This window comes from Euprymna scolopes, chromosome 35 (assembly GCF_053919585.1).
Source record: "Euprymna scolopes isolate OS-2025 chromosome 35, ASM5391958v1, whole genome shotgun sequence".
Lineage (NCBI taxonomy): Eukaryota > Metazoa > Mollusca > Cephalopoda > Sepiida > Sepiolidae > Euprymna > Euprymna scolopes.
The window spans coordinates 29,550,957-29,560,264 of record NC_136516.1 but is presented as its reverse complement, the minus strand read 5'-3'; positions in this window follow the sequence as shown (position 1 = coordinate 29,560,264).

The window sequence follows — 9,308 nt, the reverse complement described above, 5'->3', positions numbered from 1 at the left end:
AAGTCGACATTGACCAAACGTTCACTGGCTCTGGGCCTGTGATTAGAGCCAAGTTTTGCTTTTTTTTATACCGAAAACCGAATGGTACGAGGGGTACCCGGCGTTGCCCGGGTGTTTTTTGGGGTATGTGAAAAAAAACGGAAGCATTGACAACGCGCAGTTGGAAAATAGTAAAGCGTTTTAAAAAAAACAGGTGCGCATTTTTGATTGACATGACGGCGATAGGTATTCAGCAGTTATTTTGTGCGGGACAGTTTTGAATAAATGGGTTTGTTTGTTTTTAAAAACCCGCTCCCTCGTCTCAAAATGAAAGCTACAGTCTGATATGACGAAATCGACATTGACCAAACTGGCTCTGGGCCTGTGATTAGAGTCGAGTTTCGCTTTTTTTTATACCGAAAACCGAATGTAACGCGTGCCGATGCGGGAAATGTGGAATAATTAACGTTTGAAAGTCAATAAAATTAAATAGAGAGGCGAGCTCTGTGGGTAATTCATAGATATTACAATTTATAGATGATATAAAAAGTTTTAAAAGGTTGTGAACCGAGCAAGCGCTTCTCTGAAAGAAGCCTTTCGTGCACATCGAGGAAAAGCGAACATACATACACACATACATTTTTGCTTTTATATATATAGAAGATAAGATATATAGATGAAAAGATTTTCTGGGATATTTATCACTGCTGCAATGTCAATATGCGTCTATTTGATTGCATTTTAACATACATCCTGTATAACTTATATAAAAGCTCTAAAAGTTTTGAATAGGAAAGCAATTATATGGAAGATATTTAAAATACTTCCAGTTAATTACATTTAAATATGTCTTATTTCTGTTGGGTTTGCGACAATTGTGTGATATAAGTTAGGGATAAGAATAGAATATAGGGTTAGTGATTAGGAAAAATGAGGGAATTTTTAGAGTTTGAAAATTAATAAAAAGGGGTGGTTGTTTGGTGAGTATTTGATGTGGAAAAGGGGAGTTCAAAAAAGTTAATAGGCTTAGAGGTATACAAACAACAACTAAAAAAAAAAAAAAAAAAAAAAAAAAAATGGGGATATTTATAAAAACTAAAGTAAAAAAAGTATAAAAATAAAATGGTGTGGAGTTTAATGGGAATTATATAGCTATACAAATGATTAGAAATAGGGGTGTTTGGTTACAATACAATATGAATAATTAAATATGGAACGGTATAAAACAATAAAAGATGAGGAAAGTAGGAGCAATTAATGATGGGTAGGTAAATGGTTGTAATTTATTTGTTAGTCATAAGCTAAGTAATAATGTTACAGTGTGTAATTATTACATTAGGAGAATTATATTAAGATGAACTTTTGAAGAGTGCGGAATTGTAGTATTGTCAAATAGTTAATGTTTCAACTTTAAAAGTTTAATAATTTATCTTAATCTTTGAAGTTAATAATAAAGAATTTTCGTATAAATAAAGAATTAGGAAATAGAAGTTTAAAGATTAACAGTTACTAAATTTATAAGAATTTCTCAATTAATAATAAGTGTGAGGTATAAGAAAAACCGGGGGAGGGATCTCCAAAGGATCTCTCTCTCTCTCTATATATATATGTTTAATTTACCTTGTTCATATCACAAAGTAGCCATTCTAAAAAAAAAAGTGTCAAGACAAACCATGCTATACCCAAAGACAAAAAGCCATTGTCGAGATATCATTTATGCGATGGCTCATACTATATACAGGAAATAAACAAAAATTACTAACAAATAATAATTAGTATACTACTACTACCTGTAGTAAGGATTGAACCTTCAATCTACTAAAAACTGTCACTTAGATTATGTTACAACACAGCAGATAAAGATGTTTATTAAATATCAGTTCTCAGTGATAGTTTCCTTTCAGTTAAAGGCTCAATCCTTACTACAAGTGATAATTGTTGTTTTTGTGTGTTTTTTTACAGTAATGCTTGTTTATTTTCTTATATAATTAAACATTTGAAAAGTATTATTAGATTTGGATTAAAAAGTTAATGTAAGTTTAACTCAATCACCATCATGATCACACCACAATAAACAGCTTAAGACAAGTACTTGATGTAAATCACTTCAGCTCTGTAACATAGAAATAGGAACCTAAATGTTAATAACTGGTCATGTCAGTTGAGTGATTTTCTTGGCCTGATCTACTCTCACCTGGCTTCAGCTCCAATCTCTCCTAAAAGCTTCCAAGTAACCAACTGCCTTCAACTGAGTCCAAACTCCAACTGTTGCCAAGAAACTGTTAAAAAATGCTCTCAACCATCATAAAAAAACCCATTGAGTGTCTCAAACTCCTCCTACCATCATAAACTAACCCCCAAAGTGCCTAAGAACCAACTCTAAATATATCTACACCTTTTGTTCCATCCTTGCCACACCCTGACCAATTCCATGTCAACCTTTATTTCTATTTATTGTCTTTTCACCGACCCTATTTCCTATTCTTGTTGTTGTGACATTCTATTAGATTATTCACTCCAAACTAGGCATATTTAATAAAATCTAATAAGTTTTTTTTTTTTTTTTTTTTTTTTTTTTTTTACATGGCAAGGGATGATCTAGAAGTGTAAGCCATTTTGAGTTTCAGAACAGTTTCAGATGGTTCGCTGTTACACACAAGTCCTGGGAGGTGACTTGTTTGTAGTAGACAGTTCCACAGAACAAAATATTCTTACCGTGTCGAAACCCGGGAAAAGAACATGTGAAATTGCTCCAGAAAAGGTTTAATATTTATGAAGTAATTCTGGTTTCTGATTGGTTGGTAGCAGAACGTGAATTAATTTGATTCATCAGTTCTTAGCAGCATCGTTTATAAATAGAATCGTCCGACTGTGTGGGATCATACCCCATTAGCACTCCAAAATATTGCAACAGATGAAATGATTGCGAGGAGACAAGATTCACTAAAAGAAAAATCAGAACAAAAGTATTTTTGTAAATCAAAGTTTTATTACAAATAAAAAAAATTCATACATGTTTAAAAATATTAACCAATTGTTAGCAGTGGCTAATATTTAAACATTTACTTTAATAAAAAAATGTCATAAATGGCAATGTTGATAGACTTACCAAAATTTGAAAAGCATTATCTAAATATATATTTTTATTTATACTGTTTAAAAAAATAGCTTTTTATTTGAATAAAAAAATTTCTGGCTTGTAACAGCTTAGCAATCTCTAAAACCTGAAAACAGAATCAAGGGAAATAATTGTCAAATTTAACGCTGACTGCTGGCACAAATCCAATGCAACAGTCAAATAAATAAATTTATAGAATTAATAATAATGAATTTTAATTGATGATTAAGAGGAAGGACAAAATATGCCCTTTACTAACCGTAACACAAATCCTATGTGATGCTGACCAAGAATGCTGGGATCAGGCCCAGGACTGTATTCGTCTTGTGATACAGAGGTATCGGCCAAGACATAATTTTGGATTAAATGGATTTGGTGCACCTCCAAAATGAGCAACAATCCAAGGAGACATTTTGCCTTAACAGTTTTGTCTTGTTTATTAAATATCTTCATAGCAAAATATCCAATATTGAAAAATAATTTTTTCATACGATCTCACATTTTTTAAAAATTACTTTTTCAAATTCTGTACATAATTTTTTTTTTTAATATTTATTTGTTCAGTTTGTTTGTACATTTTATTTAAATAAAATTTTTATGAATAAAACTGTATTTATTTTTTATAAATCTGCAAAATTTATACAATAACATGTAAATGAAACGTTTTTTTTAAATAAAAATGTGCATACACAAAATATGCTTAATTTGTATTATCCAGACTACTGTTCTCATCTTGGATGTTATTTTCACAATGTTACAGCTGATATAATCTTCAACCATTTTTAGATGCATTTTGTTGATCTTGGAAATTTGTACAAAATTTTGAAATAAATTCTTTATTTAACCCATAGGAATAGTGGATTAAATAAAGGAGTTTGTTTGAAAAAAAAAAAAAAAAAAATTTTTTTTAGACTATTCATAAAATGTTTTTGTAAATAAAATATATTTTAAATATGCTGTGTTGTTTTGCTCATAATTCAACTGGGAGTGAAAAAAAAAAAAAAGAAAAAAAAAAAAAAAAGAAAAAAAAAAAAAAAAAAAGAAAAACGGGTGTTGAGGCACAATGTGTCCTTTTAGGGGTAACCCATTTGAGAGTGCCTCAAATCTATTTGATCCATTATTTCTAATGGTTGCTAAATAATTTTTAGTGACAATTAAATTCTTACAGCTGTTAAACTTGGTAAAATTATTTTCCTTGTATCCCTTAATTTGTCATTTTGTCAAAATTTCTGACAGGTTATAGATTTTAAAAAAGTTCTTTTGCTTTATTAATTTTCACGTAAAAAAAAAAAAAAAAAAAAAAAAAAAAAAAAAAGACAAATAAAACTAATAAAATCCAACTCTTAGAGTTTTGCATAATCACTCATTCCTGAATACATTTCACTACCTTAATAGTTTTAGAAATACAAAAGTTGGGCTTATTTCACGCATAAACTAACGTCAAAACGCCCAATTTGAAGTTAATTCAAATTTACACAATAGACGCACCAACTTTTTTATATACTTCTTATGTATATGCAATATCAGTTGCAAGGTTAACTAATTTGCATATTAGTTTTAAAAAATGAAGTTTTATTAATTAATTATTACTTTTTATTGTTTTTAATACAAAAAAGTTCCATTTCACAATATTTTTTATTTCTGACATATTTAACATTTGTGCTTAAATGTTCCTTTCTTTAAAGGGGAAGACTTCATTTTCAATAAGTTGTGATCTATTTCTAAATTGTGAAAAATCAAATTGATTTTTTTCTTTATGGTCACAATTAAAAGATAATTAAATCTGCATCAAAATTAATATAACGTTAATGTTTATCTATATACATAAATGAGAAAGATTTTGTTTTGGGTTTACAACAAATTTATGAATAAAATGTTATTTTGAATTAATGTGTCAAGTATTTCAAGTAGTGAACTGTGTGAAGTGGTAGTGAGCCGACAAAGCCAGTTGATATAAAGGGAATACAATTTAGAAAGGATCATTTTGATTTTTTTTTAATCTTAGAAAATATTTTTCAGGAAAATGGTTTTTGTCTTAATTTAGAATTCAATTACAATTTACATGATTGTTCCATAAGGCACCTTAGATAAGGAAAGAAATAAAAAGGCTGAGATATATATATATATATATATATATATATATATATTTTTACACCGGTCATTTGATGGGAAAAATGTTCATCTCTTATAAGCTTTCAAATTAATTTTGTATTATAAAATGTTTTAATAATATTGATCGTGCATGGCATCCACAAAGCGCAAGTAGAATGTTTACCTTATTTCATAACTTGACAAATTCATTGATTAATGGATGACTCAAGACGAGATAAATTGGAAATTATAGAAATAAAAACTTAATATCAGATTCGGGATTGGGAGCAAAAGTGTACAAGGATTTTCAATTATTTGCAGGCAATGCCTATACCATAAATGCAATCTTTATCAGAGGAATGCCATTGAATACAAAGCTCTATACTAGGATCAAATGATTGAGTAAAATTTTATGAGGAATCCAACAGTACTTTTTTTTTGGGGGGGGGGGTAAAATAATATTATGGAGTCTGCATTTGTGCCAGATATCCATAGCAAAAAAACATTTTATTTCATTATCAATAAACTGAACAAACTTATTTGTGTTGCTTTGTGATTTCTTTGAAGACCATTTTCCTTTCCAGCCTGATCAATAAACATTCTAATAATTAAAGATGGTGGGCTTGGAAATTACTACCACTACCATCACTTATCAGATAAGTAGTTTGACTGAGGTATGGAGCTAATAAATTAGTGAGTGACTTCAATGCAACACATTATTAGATTCATCAAGATAAGCATAAGAGAAATTGTTTTTTTTATCAACTTTAAAATATAACGATTAAAAAAGAAATTTGAAAATTTTCAAAAAAATAAAAATGCTCATATAGAGGTTAGGGTTTGGAATAGGAGTCAAGATTCATTCCTGAGAAACATTGAGGTGCCTATTAATAAATTTCTAAAAGTATTAAACCATAAAGAAAGTTTTGTTTGTTTTGAAGGTTTAATAAGGTAATAACAGAAAAAAAAAAAATCTGATCATTAATATAGACCACGTTTTCTGTAGAAATTCTTTCCATCTACCAAGAAAATCTTGAAGAATTTTATAGTTGTAGCATTTAAGATTTTAACTAAAAAAAGAAGATAACTCATATCAGAATTCTGAATTAAATCTTAATCCACGTAAACGATTTTGAAAGTTCTTAGATAGTAATCCACTGGTGCAAGATCTGCTGAATAGGATGTATATTTTTCTTTCTAGAGATATTTGTTTAGACTTAGATCTGCTCACCTAAGAAGAACATTAAATCTGGATAGTAGAAAGAAATGTGAGCTAAACAGAAGACTATTGGTTTGGTCACATTGAAAGAACGGATTAAAGTGTTTGGGTTAGTAGTTGTAAAACAGTTGAGGAAATAGAGTCAGTAGGCAGGGAAATCCATAGAAAACATGGGAAAAAGTGATAAGGATGGATTTGAAGGAGGAAGAGATAAATAAAGATTTGGCCAGAGGTATGCAAACATATAAAGCAGATGTTAAACCAAATATGGTGATGATGTGAAGTCTAAGGTAGAACATCAGCATCATGAGCTCCAATCTCTCGTCCTTTCTTGTGAGCCATTCACAGAAATAACTTGTCTCCTATGATAATTGCAAAAAGTGTTCCTTTTTTTTTTCTTCCACGCATCTAACATTAAACAGAATCCATCCATCTCATTAACCCTTACCCTTGAGTGGCTTTTAGCTTTGATAAGCGGTGACTTGTCAGTTAAAAAAAATACCTGAGAAATTATTATTTTACCACCATACTCGAGTTAATTTATTTAACTTTTTACAAAATAGTAAAAGAATCAAATACATATGTTCGATAATATAAGGAAGAGGAGAGCGTCAGTTATTTAATTACCATTGTGTAAGAAAGAGTTACGTCATAAAACAAACGACTTTCGTTTTCTTTTTTAAATAGAGTTTTAGTTGGCATTAGACATGTGAGATGTCTAAGTCATTCTGAGGCTACTCTTCCTCTCAGATATATTTAAAACAACCAAAATTAGTTTTCCAGAGCCATTAAACCTATTAGACTTATGTTGTTTCAGGATTTGCAGATAGTTTTCCTTTTCAGCTTGATCAACAAACATCCTTTGAATTAAAAATGACAGACTGGGAGACCATCATCATCGTCCTCAGACTAGAACAGAGTCTGATTAAAGCATAGGGCAAATTCATTGGCAACTCTAATGCAAAACTTTTTTTTTTTTTTTATACCAAGTTCATTGAGATTAAGAATGAAAGATATGTTTTATTTTTCTTAATTAAAATCTAACAAGTAATAAAGAAATTTAAAATTAAAAACAAAACAAATTAAAATAAAATATAATTGAAACTGGAGTTTTTCTTTCCGTAAGTGCATTTTTTTTTTAAAGAGGAAATGTGTGTTTTGCTTTAATAAGCTTCTCATTTTTCTCTCCAACTTTAGGGAGTTTGGAAGAAAATCATCCCAATTAAAAAAAATATTTTGTGTAGCAGATATGTAAAAAAAAAAAAAAAATAAAATAAAATTCCAAATTGGTTAAAATTGATTTTTTGTTCTTTTGATTTTATAGAAATTTTCATTTTCTGACTTTATAAGCCAAACAATTTTTACAAGTAGTTATTTTCAGAAAATAACAATTTATAAAAGATAGAACTTTCAATAGTAAAAAACTAGTAACATTTAAAATTGATAAAAATTGAGAGTAGAAAACTGTAAGATATTTTTAAAAATTTATATTGAATTGAGAGAATTGCTACTTTTTTTTTTTCAATTTTATAAACATCTTGATTTATGATTTCATGATCAAAACAAAAACAAAACTAAATTTACAAGAGCAAAAATATATTTAAGAAAATAAGTTTCTTCTTTATAATCAACTCCATCATGAAAAAGATTTTAATTATTTTTTAAGTATTTAAAATAAAAAAATTAAATTAAAAGAATCATATTAAAAATAAAATAAAATATAGAAGAAAATAAAAATAAAAACTAAATATCATTGAAAAATACAAACTTAACATATATAGCATAACAGGTTTCTAATGATGTTCTTTGTGAATTTCTTGGACTACAATAACACAAAAAGTTCACTTTGGTAAAACTAATGAAGTCTCAGTTTCATGGGGAGGAAAACGTTTTGGCCTTTTGGCCAAGAACAAAGTGTAGTATCTGTTCATCAGATGCTGCACTTCCATTTCTTGTTCTCTTTCGGTAGAGGAGCAGTCCTTCACAACTGAGACAATTTTTTATTTTTGTACCTTTTCTCCATGTTAAAAAACGACCCTGGTGTCTAACTCTGTCCCGTGGGGAGGCATAGTAAATAGGTACAATAAGTTTTTCAGACTAACAAAAAAAAAAAAAAAAAAAAAAAAAAAAAAAAATGGAATCACAAAAAAGAAAAACAATTCAACCCAAGAAAGATCTGCTTTTCAAAGTTCTTTGTTCATCCCTCGGAAGAGCAGGCGAGAGAAGACAATGTAACATTATAAAGCAAAATAAAAACAAAAAAACTGTAGTGATTATGCTATGACATTTGACCTTTTGGTTACTCACCCCCGATTCTTTTGTTCCAAGTATATTCCTAAAATTCCATAATTTCTTAAAATACAAATATTTTTATAATCATTTTCTAATTTTAAAACCTATAAAATGCAGCAAGATTACATTCATGAAGGATCCAAATTTCAAAATAGTGAATGTTTCCTATGCTGCTGCAGTCTAGTCCAGTTACAAAGAACATAATTGTAGAGTCATACTGTTATGTAGTAAAAAAAAAACAAACAAAACAACATACAGGGTGTCCCCAATGTTACTCACAATTCTTCCTGTAATTCAACTATATTTGATACAAATAAACTTTAATCTAGGCCCGACTTGTCCACAAAGTTTCAGATCTGAATCTCCAACAGCTTTGATTTATTGTTATTCAATTATACAGAAGACATTTTGGTGATAGCCTCATTGGTATGAGGTGTGATCCGGAATGTGCTCATATTAACTGTATTCTAAAAGTTTTATCTGTGAGGTTATCACAAAAATAATGTCTATCAAATTCAAAACAATTCCTGAACTGATTAGGGCCATTACAAAAACAATTAGAGCAGTAGTAAAAGATGAGAAAATCAGAGTTGTTGACAAATTTACACA